A 12,179-nucleotide genomic window follows, 5' to 3' on the forward strand; every position below is an offset into this window, starting at 1 on the left:
CGCGGCATGCTACCAGTGTTAAAGACTGCGATGGAGCTCCGTATGCCACGGCAAACTGGCTGACACTGACGGCGGCGGTGCACAAATGCTGCGCAGCTAGCGCCATTCGACGGCCAACACCGCGGGTCCTGGTGTGTCCGCTGTGCCATGCGTGTGATCATTGCTTGTACAGCCCTCTCGCAGTGTCCTGAGCAAGTATGGTGGGTCTGACACACCGGTGTCAATGTGTTCTTTTTTCCATTTCCAGGAGTGTAGTAACTAACGGAGCAGCTGTATGTAAACAACCCACAGTAGACACGATACCACTCGCAGGTGAAAAAAGCGAAGCGAGATACAAATTGCCAGTACTGCCGTGGTAGCAAGAATTGACATATTGCATTACTGAGCTCAAGCATGTACATTTGCGCACGCTCGTTAGGAACGTGTACGGTAATAGAACATCATGTACAATTCATACCAACAAAAAAGGCATCCGGAAAGAGGAAACTCAACAATTTTCAGGAAGCATTCCTATTCATAACCCCGTGGGGGCAGCTTCTACTTCCACAAACAATAACATTGATGAAAGCTTAATAAAACACAGACAATTCCAAGTATTTAACGCGGAAAAGAAGACAGTGCTTCCGGTAATCTTAATAAAAGGATTCCGAAATGTATTACCGAGTGCCTGGATTGAACGCCAAAAAATTCCGTTCATAATCGCACACATACAAGGCGACGCTGCCTTATGGGCAAATGAAGTCATAGAAAATTGCCATAGCCTGGCACAATTTGAAAAATCTTTTCTAGACAGATACTGGTCTAAGGCTATGCAGGAACGCTTGAGGACTGAAGTATACAGCCCGCAAATGTACAATCACAAACAGGGTACATTCCGTAAATATTTTGAAAAATATATCAACAAAACTAGATATTGGGATGACCCTGTATCAGTCCGTGATGTGATCAGAATCTTAAAATTACGATTGCCCGGTTATATACGAGACAAATTAATAAATGACCCGGAACGGTACTTGTCTGTGCTGGACGAAATCGATCTCTCCCAGGAAGAAAATAGGATAAAGAAAGACCGGGAGATCAGTAATGGTTCACCACGCAAGTTTAAAAATGGCAACAACAATTCCAATTTTGGAAGCCACGGAAATGGAAAGGAAGATGAATCCGCAGAACAAAACAGGAAGGACGGAAACGGTCAACCATCTTACAATCAAAAACGTAGGTGGGAAGGTAGAGGACATCCCGGCTACAGTAACAGTAATAATAATTACAATAACAAACGTCGAAATGAAGGTCAATGGCCGCAACAAAGCAGTAGTGCCAACAACCGCACTTACCCGGTGCAATGGATGCAAACTTGTATGCCACCACCACCGCCTCCGAATGGTAACCAGTACCAGTGTGACAATAGGAATTCTATGCAGAATACTAATGCGATACCACAAACATGGACAGACTCGAATAGCAGCGTAAGGATAGTAGAAATGCCCACTGACGGAAACCACCATAGTGCAAGACCATCGACTCCCACAATAAGCTCCCAATTGATGGTCGGCGAAAAAACAGGGGGCACACCTAGAAACAATACACAAGATAATGTATTATTACTGAGGTACCAAGATGGAAACAGTACACAACATGATTTACTTATGGAATCAAACCAATGTAACAAAAAAGAAATAACTCAAGTACAAACCATCATAAAAGCTAGAATTAATGAATCGCCAGTAGAAATATACATAGATACAGGTGCCACTACTAATGTTATGAGCTATGATCTATTCAAAACCTTGAGCCAAAACCGCAACTTACCGACATTTCCTGTACAAAACTGCTGTGTCATTGGAGCCATGGGAGCACAAGCACAAAACGTTCAGTATCAGGTGCTGGTAGATTTATGCCTAGGGGAAGATAACGTAAAATGTATCTTTCTCGTAGTCAAACGATTGAGAGTAACCTGCATCTTGGGGGGAGGTTTCCTGAGCGAGAAGAAAGCAAAAATTGACTTCTCCAGCGGGAAGATCTTCCTACTGAATGAAAATAAGCAGATTGTACTGGATTTAATACGAACAGTAAGTATACCCGGTAAAGATTACCCGAGCGTACGAGTAAAAAGCGAAGAGCCGCCCATATTTCAATTAAGCAGCAATTTAAGGGGCCAGGGAGAATATTATTCGGACGTAGCTCACAACGAAACGCTTCGTTGGACCGAAACCCTTAACAACAAAGCTCAAGAATCATGTTATCTAACTGAATCCCAACGAAAGCAGCTCGCACAGTAATTGAATAACTACAGTGATGTTTTCTCTGAAAAACCTGGAATCATCAAAGGGTATATGTATGATATAGATGTGTTTCCCCATGCGATATTCTGCCTAGCATCATATTCAGTACCGTGGACGAAAAGGGAGGCAGTTAACAAAGAAATACAAAAAATGCTGGTAGTTGTAGCCAAGCCAGATGAAAAAATTAGACTTGTCCTAGACGCCAGGAACATTAATAAAATTGTAGTACCCGTTAGGACGAGACCGGTGAATTTAGAAGAACAAATACAGAAATTCTATGGAGTCAAATATCTCACCTCGATAGATACGCGAAGTAGTTACTGCATCAACGTGTATTCATTTTTCGTATGGGGACACAGTCCTCTTGTCAACCATTTCTACATCTACATCATACTCCGCAAGCCACCTAATGGTGTGTGGCGGAGGGTACTATCGGTACAACTACCTGATCCCTCCAACCCTGTTCCACTCGCGAATAGTGCCTGGGGAGAATGGTTGTCGGTAAGCCTCTGCATTGGCTCTTCCCGAATTTTCTCCTCGTGGTCAATACGCGAGATGTGTGTGAGGGGAACTAATATGTTGTCCGACTCCTCCTGAAAAGTGCTGTCCAGAAATTTCAGTAGTAAATCTCTCCGTGATGCACAACGCGTCTCTTGTAACCTCTGGCAGTGGAGTTTGTTTAGTATCTCCGTAACGCTCTCTCGCCAGCTAAACGACCCCGTGACGAAACGGGCCGCTCTTCGTTGGATCTTCTCTATCTCCTCTATCAGATCTACCTGATACAGGTCCCAGATAGATGAACAATATTCAAGAATCGCGCGAACAAGCGCCTTATAAGCCACTTCTCTCGTGGGTGAGTTACATTTCCTTAAGATTCTTCTGATGAATCCGAGTCTGGTGTCCGCTTTTCCCACTACCTGTTTTATGTGGTCGCTCTGGATAGTTACGCCTAGATATTTTACGGCAGACGCTGTCTCCACCCGTTTGTCATCAATAGTGTAGCTGTACTGTAGTGGATTTCTTTTCCTATGTATGCGCAATATGTAACATTTATTTACGTTCTGGATCAACTGCCAGAGCCTGCAGCATTCATCAGTTCCCTGTAGGTCGTTCTGCAATTCTTACTATCTTCTGGCGTCGCTACTTTGGTATAGACAACTGCATCATCTGCGAATGGCCTTAAGGGGCTCCGGAAAGGCTCAAAATCATGAAAAGTTCAATTTTTACTTTTTTGCGTTTTCTGAATCTGCAGACTATTACCTTTTAATAGATATATAATTTATTCAATTCCGAAGACTACAACTATTTTTAAATTTTTTTTTAAATGTGTTCTACATGGGCGTGACCCACTGTGGCGCTGTTAAACTGCTGTCAAATGGTGTTATTATTAACGTCCGTGATCATCAGGTACATTTTACTGATGTAAGATAAAGTATGTGTTGTGGATAACCTGTGATGGTTCAATATATATCGCTGGTGTCATTGTCGATTGTTTCATGTTTATTTACTCTGTCGTTATCTCGAAAACATTCGTAATTAATTCTGTTTCTTGAGTCTCTGTTTTGTTGAAGTATAATAATGAGTAAAAGTAAAGTTATTAGAAATCCTCTGAAGGCTTTTAAGAAAAGGAGAAATGTTGGAAAGCCAAAGGTATTTAGAAACATGGGAATGAAGATAGGTTCTAACATGGTACGAGCGATGCTTGCTTTAGACAAGGAACGCCTTCGGGCTGCAGACAGGGCTGTAAAGAGTCTAGAAATACAAGCAAGAGTAAACAGGAGGAGGAACAAGAGGAAGCTGGAGGAGGAGTTTGCAGAGGATGAAGATAATCCATCCTATGGACCTGGAATGCACTAAAAAGTTAATCCAATCTTTGTCGCTCGATTCCCAAAACTTTTATTTTCTCATACTAATTACATGTTTTCTAAGGATCTTCCAAACATATATGTTTCAAACTTTCAGTAAATGTTACACAGTACCTTCTGCATAATTTAACACAGCCTTTTTTCCAAAAAACTGTATATTTTTGAATATATAAATAAAAAATTGCAAAAAAATGTTGTGAATTTTCATTACAATTGAAAAAAAAATCATCTTTAATAACTGAACAAAAATTTTGTAAAATCCCTGTGTTAAGTTGTAGCCCATATTCCAATAAATAATATGTAAAAATTTCAACTTCCTACCTCAAATACTTTGTGAGGAAAGATGTAATTTATAAGCGTTATTTTAACATTGCAAGTATAGGGCGTTCCGGAGCCCCTTAAAGAGCATCCGATGCTTTCTACTAGTTCACTTATATATATTGTAAACAGCAACGGTCCTGTCACAATTCCCTGTGCTACTGCGGATATTACCTTTATATCTGTCGATTTAGTTCCGTTAAGAGCGACGTGTGAAATTCTGTCTGCAAGAAAGTTTTGAATCCAATCGCAAGTCTGCTCCGATTCCCCGTAAGCTCGTATTTCTTCCATCAAACGGCAATGCGTGGCGGTGTCAACTGCCTCACTGCAATCCAGGAACACGGCATCCACTTGAGCGCCGCTGTCCAGTGCGCTGTGGATCTCATGGAGGAGCAGATGCGAGCTGAGTTTCGCAGGACCTCTGTTTGCGAAATCCATGTTGATTTTTATAGATGAGATGTTCATTTTCAAAAAACGTCATAATTCTTGAGTATAAAACTTGTTCCATAATTCCACAACAGATTCACGTCAACGATACATGTCTGTAATTGTGTGGATCTGTCTTACGGCCTTTCTTAAAAACGGGAATGACCTGCGCTTTTTTCCAGTCGTTAGGTACCTTTCGTTGCTTAAACGATATCCGATAAATTACTGCTAGAAGCGGAGCAAGTTCTTTCGCATAATCTTTACAGAATCTTATAGGTATCTCATCTGGTCGTGACGCCTTTCCATTACTAATCGATTGTAGCTGCTTTTCAATTCCGCGACCGGTCATCTCAATATCTGCCACTAGCAGACGTTGAAAATCGCCCGAGGAGATCAATCCCAATATGCTGGAAAGGCGTTCCAGCTCGTGGAATTGGTATGAGTCGGCCAGGTGGTTTCTGAGGGACTGCCTTTCTCCTCTGGCACTCTCGACAGTGGGACACATAGTGACGGACACTCCTAAATAAACCTGGCCAGAAAAATCTCTTGCGGATTTTATCGTAGGTCTTAATAAATCCTAAATGTCCGGCCTCAGGTGTGTCATGGAATTTCTGTAGAATATCTAAGCGCATGTGTTTAGGAATCACTGGTAGCCACCTCTTTCCAAACAGATCAAAGTTTTTCTTGCAAAGTAATCCATTAACTACCTTAAATTGTCCTTTCACATCCTCTGGCCGATTTAAGGCAAGCATAATTTGAGATATCGTGGCGTCCTTCTTCTGTTCAGCAGAGAGATCCTGGAGTGCAGCGAGACAGCCACTATCTTCATCAAAGTCTTGATGGTCTTGCACAGGCTTTCTTGAGACAGTCCGCATCTTGGTGTTTTCTTCCACTTTTGTACACTATGGTAATGTCATAGTCTTGAAGACCTAGTGCCGACCTGGCGAGTCGTCCTGTAGGATCCTTAAGATCTGTCAACCGACAAAGTGACTGATGCCAGAATGAAATTTTCACTCTGCAGCGGAGTGTGCGCTGATATGAAACTTCCTGGCAGATTAAAACTGAGTGCCCGACCGAGATTCGAACTCGGGACCTTTGCCTTTCGCGGGCAAGTGCTCTACCGTCTGAGCTACCGAAGCACGACTCACGCCCGGTACTCACAGCTCTACTTCTGCCAGTATCTCGTCTCCTACCTTCCAAACTTTACAGAAGCTCTCCTGCGAACCTTGCAGAAGTAGCACTCCTGAAAGAAAGGAAACTGCGGAGACATGGCTTAGCCACAGCCTGGGGGGAGGTTTCCAGAATGAAATTTTCACTCTGCAGCGGAGTGCTAGTTCTGCAAGGTTCGCAGGAGAGCTTCTGTAAAGTTTGGAAGGTAGGAGACGAGATACTGGCAGAAGTAAAGCTGTGAGTACCGGGCGTGAGTCGTGCTTCGGTAGCTCAGATGGTAGAGCACTTGCCCGCGAAAGGCAAAGGTCCCGAGTTCGAGTCTCGGTCGGGCACACAGTTTTAATCTGCCAGGAAGTTTCATATCAGCGCACACTCCGCTGCAGAGTGAAAATTTCATTCTGGAAACATCCCCCAGGCTGTGGCTAAGCCATGTCTACGCAGTTTCCTTTCTTTCAGGAGTGCTAGTTCTGCAAGGTTCGCAGGAGAGCTTCTGTAAAGTTTGGAAGGTAGGAGACGAGATACTGGCAGAAGTAAAGCTGTGAGTACCGGGCGTGAGTCGTGCTTCGGTAGCTCAGATGAAAGTGAATGATGGTCTGTAGCAACTGTGAATGGCCTTCCATAGAGATACTTTCGAAATTTGCACATGGCCCAGATCACAGCAAGACACTCTCTTTCTGTACTTGAGTGATTTCTCTCGGATTTTGTAAGTGTCCTACAAGCGTAGGCTACAACCTTCTCTCTTCTATTCGAAATTTGCATCCCATATCCGCTGGCATGTGTGTGTAGTTCTGTAGGTGCTCTCTCAACATACAGACCAAGTACAGGGTCAGTCGTCAGAGCTTTTCGCAGCACATCGAAAGAATCTTGTTGAGCACCACCCCAGATAAATTTAGCATCAGCTTTTAACAACTCTTGGAGTGGTCTGGCTTTGATACAAAAGTCTTTGATAAAACGACGGTAATAAGAACATAATCCGAGGAAGCGTCTCACATCTCTAATACTTTTAGGAATAGGAAATTCCTTTATATATCTCACCTTTTCTGGGTCTGGCCGCACACCTTCGTTTGACACAAGGTGCCTAAGTATTTTGATTTCTTTTTCTCCAAAGAGAGACTTTCTTGGATTAAGTTTCAGTCTGCGTTGTTGGAGACACTTTTTATATGTTTATCAAATGTCTCTGAGAACACTATGATGTAATCTAAATAACAAAGACACGTCGTCCACTTCAGGTGACGTAGAAGGTTACCCATCATCCGTTCAAAAGTTGCTGGTGCATTACACACAGGCCCTCAGGGGTGATGAATGCAGTTTTCTCAAGATCAGCCTCATCTACTTCGAATTGCCAATATCCAGAGTACATGTCCATGGCTGTGAAAAACTTAGCCCCCTTTCAGACAATCTAGTGTCTCGTCAATTCGTGTTACAGGATAAACGTCCTTTTTAATTATCTGATTAAGCTTCCTGTAATCAACACAAAAGCGCCAACTGCCATCCTTCTTCCTGACGAGGACCACTGGTGACGACATTGGGCTCTGCGAAGTCTGAATGATGTCATTCTTCATCATTTTGCCTACATCGTCGCGAATTATTCGACGTTCCGTTCCTGATACACGGTATTGTCTCTATTAGTTGATGGTATGGTCTCCAGTGCTAATCCGGTGCTTCACCGGCGATTTGTCTAATTTCTACATTTACATCTACATACATACTCCGCAATCCACCATACGGTGCGTGGCGGGCGGTACCTCGTACCACAACTAGCATCTTCTCTCCCTGTTCCACTCCCAAACAGAACGAGGGAAAAATGACTGCCTATATGCCTCTGTACGAGCCCTAATCTCTCTTATCTTGTGGTCTTTCCGCGAAATGTAAGTTGGCGGCAGTAAAATTGTACTGCAGTCAGCCTCAAATGCTGGTTCTCTAAATTTCCTCAGTAGCGATTCACGGAAAGAACGCCTCCTTTCCTCTAGAGACTCCCACCCGAGTTCCTGAAGCATTTCCGTAACACTCGCGTGATGATCAAACCTACCAGTAACAAATCTAGCAGCCCGCCTCTGAACTACTTCTATGTCCTCCCTCAATCCGACCTGATAGGGATCCCAAACGGTCGAGCAGTATTCAAGAATAGGTCGTATTAGTGTTTTATAAGCGGTCTCCTTTACAGATGAACCACATCTTTCCAAAATTCTACCAATGAACCGAAGACGACTATCCGCCTTCCCCACAACTGCCATTACATGCCTGTCCCACTTCATATCGCTCTGCAATGTTACGCCCAAATATTTAATCGACGTGACTGTGTCAAGCGCTTCACTACTGATGGAGTATTCAAACATTACAGGATTCTTTTTCCTATTCATCTGCATTAATTTACATTTATCTATATTTAGAGTTAGCTGCCATTCTTTACACCAATCACAAATCCTGTCCAAGTCATTTTGTATCCTCCTACAGTCACTCAACGACGACACCTTCCCGTACACCACAGCATCATCAGCAAACAGCCGCACATTGCTATCCACCCTATCCAAAAGATCATTTGTGTGGATAGAAAACAACAGCGGACCTACCACACTTCCCTGGGGCACTCCAGATGATACCCTCACCTCCGATGAACACTCACCATCGAGGACAACGTACTGGGTTCTATTACGTAAGAAGTCTTCGAGCCACTCACATACTTGGGAACCAATCCCAAATCCTCGTACCTTAGTTAGGAGTCTACAGTGGGGAACCGAGTCAAACGCTTTCCGGAAGTCAATGAATATGGCATCCGTCTGATACCCTTCATCCATGGTTCGCAAGATATCATGTGAAAAAAGGGCGAGTTGCGTTTCGCAGGAGCGATGCTTTCTAAAGCCGTGCTGATGCATGGACAGCAACTTCTCTGTCTCAAGGAAATTCATTATATTCGAACTGAGAATATGTTCGATAATCCTGCAACAAACGGATGTTAAGGATATTGGTCTGTAATTTTGAGGATCCGTCCTTCTATCCTTCTTATATACACAACAACTGCTTATATACAGGCGTCACCGGCGCTTTTTTCCAGTCGCTCGGGGCTTTACGTTGGGCAAAAGATTCGCGATAAACGCAAGCTAAGTAAGGAGCCAATGCAGTAGAGTACTCTCTGTAAAACCGAATTGGAATCCCATCAGGACCTGGCGATTTATTTATTTCCAACCCATTCAGCTGCTTCACAACCCCAGGGATGTCTGTCACTATGTCCTCCATACGGGAATCTGTACGAGACTCAAACGGAGGTATGTTTGTGCGATCCTCCTGCGTGAAACATTTCTCAAATGCTAAATTTAAAATTTCAGCTTTCGTTTTGCTGTCTTCCGTTGCCAGGTCATATTGATCAGTGAATGACTGGATGGAAGCCTTCGACCCGCTTACCGATTTTTCGTAAGACCAGAATTTCCTTGGGTTTTCAGCAAGATCTTTTGCTAAGGTATGACGGTGGTAGCGGTTGAATGCTTCGCGCATCGCTCTTTTTACAGCAGCACGAATCTTACTAACTTTTGCGTCCTCATTCTCCCGATCTTTCTTGTACCGCGAGTGCAACTGCCTTTGCTTCCTGAGCATTCTCCGAACTGCGCTATTAAACCACGGTGGGTCTTTTCCGACCGTAACCCACTTTTTCCGCACAAAACTTGTCCAATGCGTGATTTACAATTGTTTAAAATTTGCCCATAATTCTTCCACGTCCACCGTACCGGAAGTAAATGAAGTCGTTTCATTTACTAAGTGGGATGCTAACAACTGCCTATCTGCTCTTTCTAGTAAGAATACTCTCCTAGCCTTCTTGACCGACTTTTTAATTTTCGTAACCATAGTCGTAATGACAACATCGTGATCACTAATCCCTGTCTCAACTATGACACCGTCGATGAGGTCTGGTCTGTTCGTGGCTACCAGATCTAAAATATTTCCATTACGCGTTGGCTGTCGATTTAGCTGCTCAAGACAGTTTTCGGATAATGTGTTCAAAAGTAATTCACACGACGGCTTGTCTGTACCACCTGCAATGAATCCATAGACATCCCAGTCCATACTAGGTAGGTTGAAGTCGCCTCCGACTAATATAGCATGATCCGGGTACTTCTGCGATACAGAATGTAGACTCCCTTTGAATGATTCTAGAACTGTCACGGTGGAACTTGGTGGCCGGTAATAACACCCCACAATTAACTTTATTTCCCCTAGCCCTGTTAAACGTGTCCAGATAACTTCACAATCACACTCTACTTCGACCTCTCGCTCTTCACCTGTCGATTGAAGCATTCAGAGAACTCTTGAAAAATGGCAAGTAGTTTTTTCTGTTGTTCCTTAGTGAAATCTGGTGACAGCCAGCAAAAAGATCTTGTCTCGCAGCGGTAGCGCTAATTTCGCCCACAGACTCGGCATGATAGGTTTCTATGAGGCTCTGCTGTTCTTCAATTCCGGCCGTTTTGGCCGTGTGGTTCTAGGCACTTCAGTCCGGAACCGCGTGACTGCTATAGTCGCAGGTTCGAATCCTGCCTCGGGCATGGATGTGTGTGATGTCCTTAGGTGAGTTAGGTTTAAGTAGTTCTAAGTTCTAGGGGACTGATGACCTCAGATGTTAAGTCCCATAGTGCTCAGAGCCATTTTTTTTGTTCTTCAATTAACGGCTATGCGTTTGCTACGCACATGCGTCTTGGAAGGATCTGCGGTTCAATGTCTGTTCCACTTCCTCCCTTATGACATCTTGAAGCGTGTCGATTTTTTGCGGGCCGTGCAATCCAAGTGCCTTCTGAACTTCCGCTCTCACTATCTGACGAAGAGCACTTGTGAAATCAGTTGCTTCCTCCATCACAGACATCGATACGACGTTTGGAAGCCGTTCAAACTTCTTGCGCGTAATTCCTTTTTGATGCATTGCCTCGATATACTGGCACCATTTTATGCAGTCGTGTGCTGTCGAAACCTCGTTCAGGAGTAGGGTTATATACATGTCCCCAGCAACACCCTTCATGAGACGTGCAACCTTATCTTCCTCCTTCATTCTATACTTCCCAGCTTGTGAACTTCTCCTCGTTGTTCTCATACCATTGCTTGGCAGTGCCCTCCAAGTAGAAAAATACACTGCTGGCCACCGTAAATGCAACACCAAGAAAGACAAGAGGTAGCACAACAAAATTTATTTTGTAGATAACATGTTGACCAAGTATCAAATGATTACGTTTACAGACGTCTGTGACATGTGGTTCCTGCCAGAATCAGTAGCCAGAGTAGCCGCCATTGTTGGAGATCACCGCTGCCACACGTCTCGGCATTGAGTCAAAGAGACGTTGGATGTGTTCCTGGGGTACAGCAGCCCAAGCAGCTTCCACACCCTGCCAAAGATCATCTGGTGTGGCAGCGGGGGATGTAATCTGGGTCACTCGTTGAGCAACCGTGGACCACATGTTTTCTATCGGCGAAAGATCCGGAGAGCGAGCCGGCCAGGGAAGCAATTCAATCTGGTTATTGACGAAGAACCTTTGGACAATGCGTGCCACGTGTGGTCGCGCATTATCCTGTCGAAATATGGCTGTGGCCGAGCCCTGAAGGTAAGGAAGGACAACTGGCTCCAGCACCTCGGATATGTAGCGCCGGCTATTTAAAGTACCGGCAATGCGTACTACAGGCGTGCGAGAGTAATATCCAATACCGCCCCATGCCATAATACCCGGTGCAAGACCAGTGTGGCGGTGCATAATGCAGCTGTCCAGCATCCTCTCTCCACGGTGTCTCCACACTCAAATCCGACCATCGTGGTGCTGCAGACAGAAGCGTGCCTCGTCAGTAAAGACAACGTCATTCCATTCTACCATCGATATCAGTCTGTCATCACACCATTGGCGACGGAGACGTCTGTGGTTCTGCGTCAATGGTAGACGAAGCAATGGGCGTCTTGCGGACAGACCACTCTGCTGTAAACGGCGTCGAATGGTACGCGCAGACACTGGATGATGCGTTACAGACGCAATGTGCTGTGCTACAGTTCGGGATGTCACTGAGCGATCCGTCACTGCCATGCGCACAATTTGCCTATCAGCACGTGCAGTGGTGCACCGAGGTGAATGCGATCGACCACGTCGGTCCGTCGTAC

This window comes from Schistocerca nitens, chromosome 12, assembly GCF_023898315.1.
Source record: "Schistocerca nitens isolate TAMUIC-IGC-003100 chromosome 12, iqSchNite1.1, whole genome shotgun sequence".
Classification (NCBI taxonomy): domain Eukaryota; kingdom Metazoa; phylum Arthropoda; class Insecta; order Orthoptera; family Acrididae; genus Schistocerca; species Schistocerca nitens.